Source organism: Mesoplodon bidens (assembly GCF_964165515.1).
Source record: "Mesoplodon bidens genome assembly, chromosome: X".
Taxonomy (NCBI): domain Eukaryota; kingdom Metazoa; phylum Chordata; class Mammalia; order Artiodactyla; family Ziphiidae; genus Mesoplodon; species Mesoplodon bidens.
The window spans coordinates 94,525,673-94,538,243 of record NC_138163.1 but is presented as its reverse complement, the minus strand read 5'-3'; the positions used below and the strand labels follow the sequence as shown (position 1 = coordinate 94,538,243).

Genomic DNA, 12,571 nt, shown 5'->3' with positions numbered 1-12,571 from the left:
TCCATACTGTACTCTTTGGAAGGAAGCCACTAAGTGTAGCCCGTGCTTAGGGAGTGGGGAGTTATCTTCCAACTCCTCGAGGGGGAAGTATCTACATAAATTAATTGGAATTCTCCTGTATGAGAAATGTGTGTATTCTGTGATTTTAAGATGATGGAATCAACAGGCTTTAGATATAGGAAGAGAGGGATTGAGAGAAGTCAGGGATGACTGCCAGGTTGCTGTGGGACCTCCTCTGTGAAATGGTTGGAATACCAGATCTTGGACATACTCCAGATTCTGATGAATGTTTTGGGGAGAGCATGGAAGCTTGGATGCCTCTGGTTCTGACCTGGGACCACGCTGTCAGAAGTGGATAGAGGAGACTCTGGCTCAGAAAGGAGAACATCTTGCCCCAGGGCCAGAGCTGAGAGTGCAGGATGCTGAGTCAAGGCATCTTGTGCAGAGGGAAGAGACACCTATGTGCAGTATCTGGAGCCAGTCCCAATGAGCATGTGATGAAGTGGAGGGGCAGGGGAAGCAGGAGGGGCAAAGGACCTGGAGTGGGCCAGGAAGAGGTCAGCTTGGCAAGAGGATCCCAGTCAGTTCAAGAGACAGACGGCCTGGGTATCCTTGCCTCAATATACTCTGGCTCACAACGTGACTTCCTCACCCTCTATAGAGGGTCTCAGTTTTCCCATCTGCAAATAGGCTAATCATGCTGGGGGATCAGCCCAGGAGAAGCAACCAGCCTAAGATCCCAAGATGGAGTCTAGCCTTGAAGCAGACCTCTGAAGCCTGGCCTTCATCATGCTCTTACCTGATTCCTCTTTGTTTCTCTAATCAAATCCCTAGCCCCTCATCCTGGCATTTGAGGCCCCTCTTCACCCACCCTGTTAGAGAGGGCCTCTGACTTCAGGGACACTGTTAGGACCCAAGTATGGGATTCTAATATAGCTGGCCAGGATGCTCATGTCCTGGACTGAGGCATGGGAGGAGATGTTCTTTGCCTAGGGTGACATCTTTTCCCTGTGCCCTCACTCCTCAGTGTGTGGTGTGGCTTCAGGTCCTGCCTAGTCTGGTCCTCCAAAAGGGAAGACTCTCCTAGAAGGTCTTTAAGGTCACATCCAACTCCAAAATACAGTCTTTGCTGAAGACCAGTGAAGACAGGCCCTTTTGCTGGGACCCCAAACAGAAACCAGGAGGAGAATGAGGAGTCATAGGCCCAATGTGCCCCGGGGCCTTTCCCATGCTGAAGCTACTTGTCTTTGTATCCTTCACAACTCACCCAACTCCCCCGGAGCAGAGGGCCCTGCTCCTGAGGGTAAGGTTCCAAGGACTTCCTGGGGCCAGACCTTAAAAGTACCACCCACTTCTGTGAATAAAAGCAGATTGGCAGGGACAAAACTAGATTCAGGAAACTAGATCCCTCTTTCTTTGGTGATCAAAAAGGCCATCAGTGGCTCCCTCAGTTGGGGGTGTGGAGGATCCTGTTTTTCATTAGGAAGCACCCTATTTTTCATTCAGTAAACATTACTGAGCACCTGCTGTGTGCCTGATAGAAACTCGGTGATAGGACTACAACAAGGAAACATGAATAGACCAAGTCTTTGTCCCCCTGGAGCCCAGAGTTGAAGACGAGTGTTCTTAACATTTTTTGTGTGCCATGGACCTGTTTGGTGATCTGGTGAAGCCTATGCATCTTTTCTCAGAAAACAATATCTTTTGAATGCATAAAATAAAATACCTAGAGCCACAAAATATTGACTATATTGAAAAATAGTTACTAAAATATGGAAAAGCAAATATGTTATATGATCCTTGTGAGATCTAATGGAGAGTCTAATGACAATCATGATTTTGAGATAGAGATGAGATTACATGATATTTCAAGAAATGTATACCATCTATAATATGATATAAAAATCTCTGTGATTTCTATTAGTGACAGTCACAGGTACTATCACTATTATACTATGGTGAGTTACATTCTTTACTGAAACGATGCTAAATTTCAATTAGAGGAGAGTGAAAACAAAGATGTAACTTTTTTCCCATCCAAATTCATGGACCCCTCTAAACCCTGTCCCTGGACTGGATTGGAGGGAGATCTGTGAACCCAAATTAAGAAACCCTGGTAATAGGAAGGGCCTTCCTGTATCTTCTTTCTTCTTAAACCCCTTTCGTTTGGAGGACAGAAGCCTGGGTTTTCTGCTGGGTCTTATTGCTGTGTGACCTCAAGCCAAACAGTTTGCCTCTCTGGGCCATAGTTCCCTAAGTCTGACACAACGGCAAAGGCAAGAATTGGGAGGGGAGACCTTAATTATTTATGCTCCAGGCAATTAATTTATGTTCTCTCATTGAATCCTCCATTGAATGAATGGCATTTTCAGGAAAGATTTTTTTTAATTATCTTCCCATTTCAAAGATGGTTAAACTGAGGCTCCAAGCGAGGCTGTCACTCGACCAATGTCTTAATCAGTAAGTAGCAGGGGCTGGTGGGTGACTGGACAGACCCCTATAACCACCTCATCCTCCAGGGATAAAACTAGGAACTACCTTCACTTTGAGCGAGAGAAACCTGGCTCAGAAATCCCTGCAGGTGGGGGTAAGCTATGGAAAACTGGGGGCAGAGTCGTGTCTCTTAGCGGAGCGGTGGCTTACGCAAGGTGGCTTACGGAGAATAAGACGCCAAAATGCCGCGCGCCTCCGATTGTCCTGTGACTCGCGCCAGGCCTCACTTTGGGGTTCGCGCCTGCGTGCTCCCAACTAACCGCCCGAAGACCTGTCGAATGGACTGGCAAAAAGCGATGAAGAACCTCCTCCTGGCCAATCTTATTAAAGGGCGGGCTTGGCTTATAAGCCAATCAAAGACCCCCAAAGGGGCGGGTTTTCCTCGGCCTGGATCCTGGCTTGGGGGGTAAAAATAAAGTGTGTCCATCTCCAGCCAATCCCAGGGAAGACAGGAGAGCACTCCTCTAATGGGAGTCTGGAGCCGTCGGTAGCGGTGGAGGCCTGCGACCCCGCTAGTGCTCCAGCAAGCGGGAGGCACGCGTCCAGTGCATTCGCGAGAGTCAGCTGCCGGTCCCTGGAATCTACTCGCGCGAGGCAGCGGCCGCACCGACGGCCCGAGGTTCCCGGTAAGACGCTGTAGCGACGGGGGGGTGGTGGAGGACGCGGTGGGAAAGACGCCGGGCCGGAGCGCGTGAGGGGTGGGACCTGAGCGAGCTTTTAACCGGGCGGCCTCTCAACCCTAGGTCAGCGGGTTGCGGAGTATCGTGCGGGTAGCAAGGGGAGGGCGAGTGCACCTGCGGCCCCCAGACGGCAACCAGGTGAGTACCCTGCGGAGCCCACCGCCCATGCCCACCCTCCGCGCTCCCCCCATTCCTGTCTCTTGGGAAACGGTGTACTGTGCAGGTCTGCAGCTCACGTGATCGTCTGCTTGCGTGTCTGTAAGTCTTCGTCTGTCTCTCCCTCTCTGCCCACCCCACTCCCCCTTCCTCTGTCTCTATCTCCATCTTTCTGTCTGTTTGTCTCTATTTTTCTGTCTGGCTCCCTCTCTGAGACATAGTAGACCGCCCAGACCTATAAGGCTGAATTCTGACCCAACCAGTTAAAACTAGCTGTAAGACCTTGAGCCTCACCCAGCTGGGCCTCAGTTTCCCCATCTGTTAAATGAGAGTCTAATAATCTCCTCCTGAGACAATACAGTGCATCACTTTGCCCAGCGCCTGGCCCCTTGAAAAGTTTCAATAAATAATGACAGTTATGATTGAAAAGAATATAGTCTCTCTTGGCTTTTGGCTTTATTTTCTCCCTGTCTGTCTCTGACCCTCCCCCCACCCCAATTGGTTCTTCTTTCTGAATGCTTCTGTCTTTCTCTGTTATTGCTTTTCCTCTTTCTGCCTCTTTCCCATCCCTAAACAGGTTAGAGGTGCATTGTTTATAGCAATGAGCTTGGCCTGAGAGTTCCTATGAGCTTAGTCTGGGGTTCTTGTCTGTTCTGGGGGTAAAAAAATGGAGCTGGCCTTAGGCTGCTTCTGGCCTCATTGAGGAGACAACCCTCTTTGTTCCCCACCCTACTGTGTTAAACAGGTGAGAACCCCCCCCAGGGTGGGGAGCAGCTTAGATGAAAAAGTGGATCAGGCCCTTATCCTGTATCATGTTAGTCTCCACAAGAAGATCAGAGACCAGGGGTCTCCTAATTACATTCCCATACAGCCCTGGAATTGACCAGGCCTCTGGAACTCACCTTCAGTCATCAGCAAAATCCCCTTCATTCTCTCCCTGGTTTCTGAATAGTCCTGTTGTTTTCTTGCCATGCCTTAGTGGTTCTCATACCTTTTGAACACAGCACTCCATTTTTATGATGTATGTTTTGAAACATCTCTTTCACTGTTCTGAATTGAAGTGCATAGATAATAGAATCTGTCTACACACATAATTCCCCCCCAAACCAATATAATGTCTGATTCAATATAAGGGAGAAGTAAAGGAAAAATAATTTGTAATAAAACAATATGTATTTCAATATGTAAAGGCTGGGATATAATTCCACTAGAAGACATAATGAAATGGTCTTGCACATACGATGCTTGTACCTGGGAGTGTGACAGCTACTCTGTGACTCAGAAACCGTGGATAGGGTGATGCGATTTTCCTAGATGATGAACAATTCTTCATAAGGTTCTAAACAAAACAAAGTGCAATCTTCCCTCAATTTATATGGTTGTTGAATTACTGTAAAAGTCATTATATATTAAAATCCATGATCTGGCTCCCATAACCTCTCTGACCTTATCTCCTACCACTCTCACCATTTTCTCCCTCTCTTTCACCCATCCTGACCTCCTCTAGGCTACTTGAACATATGAGGCACACATCCACCTCAGGGGCTTGTACTAGGCCATCCCTTGTACCTAGAATGCTTCCCCCCCACCAATATCCACAGAGCTCATGCCCTCACCTCCTTCAGGCCTCTACTCAGATGTCACTGTCTCAATGAGGCCTACCCTGACCATCCTGTTTAAAATTGCAACTCTCCCCAGCACACACCCTGATCTGTTTTTTCGATAGTGCTCCTCACCCTCTTACATAATATATCTTACATCTTTATTATGTTTGTTGTTTATTGTTTGACTCTCCCACTAGACTGTAAACTCCAGAAGGGCAGAGATCGTTGTCTTTTTTGTGCCTTGATGTATCCCTATTACCTAAAACAGTGCTTGGACACAGTAGGCTCTCTCAATAAATGTTTGTTGAATGAATGAATGAACACGTTTTTCACCTACATGATTGTCTGGTGGAACATTCTAAAGTCCTATGGGATGCAGTATGATTCTTTGCTGTGTGGAGCTGTCTTGTGCACTGCAGAATGCTGAGCATCCCTGGTTAATGCCCACTAAATGTCACTATAATCTCCAATTATTGTGACAGTCAAAAATGTCTCTGAAACACCCCTTGACTGTCTATTCAATCCCCCACTGAGAACCACTGCTTGAATAGAAATCTGGCTTTCCCCTGAGCACTCGGCTCCCCCAGCAGCCTCCTCATACCCCTCCTGCCAGGAGGCCAGGACATGGGGGTAGGTGTCCTCACTCTATATGTCCTTCCCAGACATTTTCTCTCCCTCCTCCTTAAACACTCTGGTTTTTCAGAATTAAAATTTTTAATTTTTAATAATTTCAGACTTTTAAAAAATTATAAAAATAGTACAAAGAATTCCCGTATATCCTTCACTTACATTCCCCAAATGTTAAGAAATTATACAACTACAGTTCAATGATCAAAATTAGGAAATTAGCATTGGTACAATACTCTTAATGAAAGTACGGAACCTATTTGAATTTCATCAGTTTTTCCACTAATATAATTTTTCTATTCTAGGATCTAATTCAGAATCCCACACTGTGTTTAGTAGTCATATCTCCTTAGGCACTTTTAATCTGGTACAGTTCTTTAGTCTTTCTTTGTCTTTCATGACTTTGATACTTTTGAAGAGTCCTGGCCAGCTATTTTATAGAACTTGGGTTTGTCTGATGTGCCCTCGTGATTACAGTTAAGTTATGTAATTTTGGCAAGAATACCACAGAAGAGATGTGTCTTCAGCGCTTTATATCAGGAGGCACATGATGTCAGTTTATCCCAATACTGGTTTTGTTCACACTGACTATTTGTTTAAGTTAGTGTCTCCAGGTTTCTCCATTGTAGTTACTCTTTTTCCTTTGTAATTAATAAGTAATTTGTAGAGAGATACATTAAGATTATATAAATATCAACCACTTTGTTTTAAATCTCAACTCATCGGACTATACCATCACGTACCTGTGTGTTATAGTCAGGTACAGACATACACACATACCTGCCCCGGTCACGCCTCATTCCTAGAAGGATTTGCTCCTAGCTCACTGTCACTCTGTAACACTACTCCAGTCCTACTTCTTGGTGATTTTAATATCCTCGTAGATGACCCTTCCAGTGGTCTTGTCTCTCAGTTCTGTCTGCTCTTCTACAGTGCTCTTGCCTTTCAGCCCCACCTCAGCCACGCACCCCGATAGTCTTACCCTTCTTAGCAGTACCTGTGACTGCATCTCCTCCATAATCTCAGTTTCAAGCATCCTTCTCTCCAACCAGTACTTATCCTTCTAGCTCACTCCCTCTAGCACCCCAATTCCAACAATCCTTCAATGCCACTGGAACTGAACGTTTTCACTACCCTTTACTTCCTCCATGTTCCCGTGTCCTTCCTTTAATCAGCTTAGATTCCGTGGCCCATCATAATCATTCCCTTGCATACATCCTCACTTCCCTTGCCCTCTGGCACTTTAGCATACTTACTAGGCAAAACCCCAGCCCTGCTTAAATCCACCTCTGCCAGCTCCACTGTACTTCCTTAGGCCATTCACTGTCCTACCCTTCTAGATAACTATTTCATACCTTCTCTCTTCTCAGATCTCCAGCACCTCCTCTCCCATCCTAGGCTCAGGCTGCATACTTGACTGAAAATTTTAAACCATCAAAAGAAAACCTCTACTGATTCCCACTACCACATCCAACCATGAAGCAGCATCTGTACTCATATACTCTGCCTTCTTTTCTGTTATGATGGAAAAACTGGCCCTGCTGTCATCAAAATCCTGTCCTTCCACTTTGGCACTAGATCCCATCCTCTTACCTACTTGAGTACCTTGCTTCAGCAAATATCCCCCTCTCTCTCCTACCTCAATTTCCCCCTCTCTACAAGTTCATTCCCATTAGCACACAGACATCCTGTTATTGCTTCCATCTTTTTGTTACAGCTTTATTGAGATATATTTCACACACCATAAAATTCACCCTTTAAGAGGGTACTATTCAGTGGTCTTTAGTATATTCACAGTGTTGTGCAGCCATCACCACAATCAATTTTAGAACATTTTTATTCCCCCCTAAAAGAAGCTTCATACTCATTAGCAGTTACTCCCCACGACTCCCCTCCCCCCAACCGTAGGCAGCCACTAACGCACTTTCTGTCTCTATTGATTTGTCTAGTCTAGACATCTCATATAAATTGGATCATACAATATATTGGCCTTTATGAGTGGCTTCTTCCACTTAGCATACTGGTTTTGAGGTCCATCCATGTTGTTGCATGTGACATTTGCTTTTATTGCCAAATAATATTCCATTGTGTGAATATACTACATTTTGTTTATTCATTAGTCAGTTGATAGATATTTCAGTTGTTTTCACGTTTGGCTATTTTAAATAATGTTGCTCAGGACATTTGTGTACAAGTTTTTGTGTGAATGTATGTTTTCTTTTCTCTTGGGTAGATACCTAGGAGTGGGATTGCTTGGTCATATGGCAACTCTATGTTTAACTTTTTGAGGAACTACCAAACTGTTTGCAAAAGTGGCTGCACCATTTTACATTCACACCAGCAATGTTTGAGGGTTTCAATTTCTCCATATCCTCACCAACACTTCTTATTGTCTGTCTTTTTTAATATAGCCATCCTAATGGGTATGAAGTGGTGTCTCATTGTGGATTTTATTTGCATTTCCCTAATAATTAATGATGTTGAACATCTTTTCATGTGTTTATTGGCTATTTGTATATCTTTTTTGGAGAAATGTCTATTAAAATCCTTAGCCCTTTTAAAATTAGATTATTTGTCTTTTTATTGTTAGACTGTAAGAATTCTTTATATATTTTAGATACAAGTCTCTTAGCAGATATATGAATTGCACATCTTTCCTTCCATTCTGTGGGTTATTTTTTCACTTTTTTTTAAGTTGTTTTTTTTTTTGATGTGAACCATTTCTAAAGTCTTTATTGAATTTGTTACAATATTGCTTCTGTTTCATTTATTTATTTATTTGTTTGGTTTATTGGCCACGAGGCATGTGGGATCTTAGCTCCCCGACCAGGGATCTAACCCACATCCTCTGCATTGGAAGACGAAGTTTTAACCACTGGACCACAAGGGAAGTCCCTGTTTTTTCACTTTCCTCGTGGTGTCCTTTGATGCACAAATGTTTTTAATTTTGATGAAGTTCAATTTATCTGCTTTTTTCTTTTATCATTTGAGCTTTTTGTGTCGTATCCAAGAAACCACTCCATAAACCAAGGTCACAAAGATTTATTCTTTTTTCTTCCAGGAATTGCATGGTTTTAGCTCTTAAATTTAGGCCAGTGATCCATTTTGAGTTAATTTTTGTACATGCTGTGAGGTGGGGAGTCCAAATTTCATTCCTCCACTTGTGGATATCTAGTTGTCCCAGCACCTTTTGTTGAGAAGAGTATTCTTTCCCTCATTGAATTGTCTTGACAACCTTGTGAAAAATCAGTTGACCATAAATCATAAATGTAACAGTTAATTTTTGGACTCTCAATTCTATTCCACTAATCGATATGTTTGTCACTATGCCAGACCACACTGTCTTGATTAAATTAACTGTGTAGTAAATTTTGAAATCAGGAAATGGGATTCCTCCAACTTTGTAATTCTTTTTCAAGATTTTTTGGACTGTTCTAAGTCCTTTTCATTTCCATATGAGTTTTAGGATCATCTTGTCAATTTCTGCAGAAAATCAGCTGAAATTTTTATAGGGATTGTGTGGAATCTATATATCAATTTGGGAAGTATTGCCATTTAACAATATTAAGTCATCTGATCCATGATCATGGGAAATCTTTCTATTTAGATCTTCTTTCTTTCAGAAGTGTTTTGTAGTTTTCAGCGTACAAGTCTTGCACTTATTCTGTTAAATTTATTCCTAGGTATTTTATTCTTTTTGCTACTATTATAAATGGAGTTCTTTTCTTACTTTCACTTGCTGATTGTTAAGTGCTAGTGTGTAGAAATACAGTTGATTTCTGTTTATTGATTTCTGTCCTGTCACATTTCTGAACTTGTTTATTAGTTCAAATAGTTTTTAGTGGATTCCTTAGGATTTTCTATGTATAAAATCATGTCATCTACAAATAGAGATAGTTTTACTTTTATTTTCCAATTTGGATGCCTTGTATTTATTTTTCTTGACCAGTTACCCTGGCTAGACCTACGGTATTGACTAGAAGTAACGAGCGCAGACATCGTTGTCTTGTTCCTGATCGTAGGGGGAAAGTATTGAGTCTTTCTCCATTAAGCATGTTGTTAGCTGTGGGTTTTACATAGATACCCTTTATCAAATTGAGGAAGTTCCCTTCTACTCCTAGTTCTCTGAGTGTTTTTGCTATGAATGGGTGTTGGATTTTGTCAAATGCTTTGTCTGCATCTACTGAGGTGATCATGTGGAGTTTATGTTTGTTCTATTAATATGGTATATTACATTGATGAATTTTCAGGTAGTAAACTAACTTTGCATGCCTGAAATATATCCTAATTGGTCATGTTATATAATACTTTTTATATGTTGCTGGACTTGGTTTAATAGTATTTTGTTGAGGATTTTTACATCTATATTCATAAGGGATATTGGTCTGTAGTTTTCTTGTGATGTTTTTGATTTTGGTATCAGGATAATACAGGTTGTATAAAATGAATTGGGAAGTGTTTCCTCCTGTATTTTTTGGAAGAGTTTGTGAAGGATTGATACTTGCTTTGTGTATGTCTTTTCTGTTTCTTTGTTCTTCGATTCCTCTCTTATGTATCAAGTAGATATTTTCTAGTATAATTTTTTAATTTCCTTGTTAACTATACATTTTTGAGTTAAGTTCTTAGTGGTTGTCCTGGGGATTACAACTAACATCTTAACTTGAGAAAATCTACTTTGGGTTAATTCTAACTTAATTTCAATGGTATATAAAAACTTTGCTCTAATATAGCTCTGTTCCCTCTCCCTTCCTTCATAGTATTATTATCATACAAATTACCTCTTTATACATTATAAGCCTGCCAATGCAGTTTTGTTATTATTGCTTTATGTAGTTATCTTTTAAAACACATAGGAGAGTAAAAGTGTTACAAACAAAAGTACTTTCTTTTATAATACCTGTGTAGTTATCTTCAAGTTACCATTTAGCGTCCTTTAATTTCAGCCTGAAATTAGTATTTCTTGTAGGATAGGTCTACTAACAACAAATTCTTTCAGTTTTTGTTTATCTTAACTTTTCTTTTATGTTTGAAGGACAGTTTAGCTGGATAAAGAAGTCTCCATCTCTTTCTTTCAACATTTTGAAGATATCATTACACTGTCTTCTGGCCCCTATGGTTTCTGATGATAAATCAGCTGTTAATCTTATTGAGGATCCCTTATATTCAATAAGTCATCTTTCTCTTGCTACATTCAAGATTGTCTTGTCTTTGACTTTCATCAGTTTATTCTACTTGAGCTTCTTGAATGTATAGATTAATATCTTTCATCAAATTTGTGATGTTTTGTCCCCTTTCTCATCCTCTTGTCCTTCCAGGATTCCCATTATGTGTATGTTGGTACACTTGATGGTGTCCCACAGGTGTGTGAGGCTGTTTCTTTTTTTTTTCATTCTTTCTTCTTTCTGCTTTTAAGAAATGGATAATCTCTATTTGACCTATCATCAAATTTACCTTTTCTCTCTTCTGCCAGCTAAAATATGTTGGTGAGCCCCTCTAAGTGAAATTTTTATTTCAGTTATTATAACTTTCAACTCCAGATTTTCTATTTGATTTTTTAAATGATTTCTATCTCTTTACTGATATTCTCTATTTGGTGAGACATTGTTCTCACACTTTCCTTCAATTCTTTAGATATTGTTTCCTTTAGTTCTTCAAAAATATTTATAATAGCTAGTATAAAGTCTTTGTCTACTAAGTCCCAAACATTGGCCCCTTCAGGGACATGTTCTTTTGGCTGCTGTTTCCCCTGTATATGTAGCATACTTTACTGTTTCTTTGTATGTCTCATAATTTCTTGTTAAAAATTGGACATTTTAGGGCTTCCCTGGTGGCGCAGTGGTTGAGAGTCCGCCTGCCGATGCAGGGGACATGGGTTCGTGCCCCCGTCCGGGAAGATCCCACATGCCACGGAGCAGCTAGGCCCGTGAGCCATGGCCGCTGAGACTGCGCATCCGGAGCCTGTGCTCCACAACAGGAGAGGCCACAACAGTGAGAGGCCCGCATACCGCAAAAAAAATAAAAAAAAAATTGGACATTTTAGATATTCTACTCTAACAACTCTAGTATCAGACTCTTCCACCCTCAAGGTTTGTTGTTCTGGTGTGTGTGTGTGTGTGTGTGTGTGTGTGTGTGTGTGTGTGTGTGTGTGTGTGTGTGTGTGTGTGTATGTTGTGTGGTTGTTGTTATTGTTCTTGTTGTCATTTATTTGTTTGGCAACTTTTCTTGACTAATTCTGTGGATTCTATATTCCCTGCATTATGTGGCCTCTGAGTTCTGTGCTAACTTTTTTTTTTTTTTAAAGATCTTGTTTTTATTTTTAAGCCTGGATTCCTAGGGGTCACACCTGGTAAGTATAATTTGGTGATTATCTGACCAGTGATTAGTCAGATGTCCTTAAATACCTTGTCTGTATGTCTTCTGCCCTCTGCCAAGGGGATCTGTGTGAGAAGGCATGCCTTCAAACGTCAGCCAGATTATAGGCCAGCCTGAGTTCTCACTTTCTCCTTGCACAGGGCCTCACAGTCAGCCAAAAGTAATGACTTGGGCCCTCTCCTTTTCCAGCTCTTCCTTGTGCACAGCCCTTTAGAGTCCCAGGAATATGTCAGAACTTTTCAGAGTTCTCTTTAGTTGTCTCATTCTCCAGGATTTCCTTTTAAATTCCTGACCAAGGCATCTCTCTGTTTTCTGGAATTTATTTAGCTTTTGGCTACTGAACCCCTAAGCTGGAGAGGGAGGGAGGATGGGAATAGCCACAAGTTAAAATGTCACACACAAAAAAAGGCACAGAACCTGCTGTCTTGCCAAGATTCAGTCATTTCTCCTGGATCAATGATTTTCACTTCATTCTATGCCTTTGTTAATTGCCAGAGTTTTGAACTGATTGATTTTAGTTTGTTTGCCCTTATTTTCATTGTCTTAGAGGGATAGCTGGCTCACCAAAGTCCTCACTCTGCCATTCCATTGATCTCCTGCTGCTCCCATCTTTAAAAAATGTAAAACTCTCTTTATCCC

General features: G+C 41.7%; 1 protein-coding gene across 5 annotated transcripts in view; it reads left to right on the top strand.

The window, feature by feature from the left end:
• Window positions 1-2,902: 2,902 nt before the first annotated feature.
• The window catches only part of KANTR (KANTR integral membrane protein), a 60,569-nt gene continuing 50,900 nt past the window's right edge, over window positions 2,903-12,571 (top strand). For 4 of the 5 annotated variants that reach the window (XR_014014153.1, XR_014014154.1, XR_014014155.1 and 1 more), the window contains exons 1-2: window positions 2,903-3,119; window positions 3,237-3,311. The gene's annotated coding sequence lies outside the window, so the exon portion shown is untranslated. The remainder of the gene's footprint in view (window positions 3,120-3,236; window positions 3,312-12,571) is intronic. The other variant, XR_014014152.1, reaches the window with a different exon arrangement.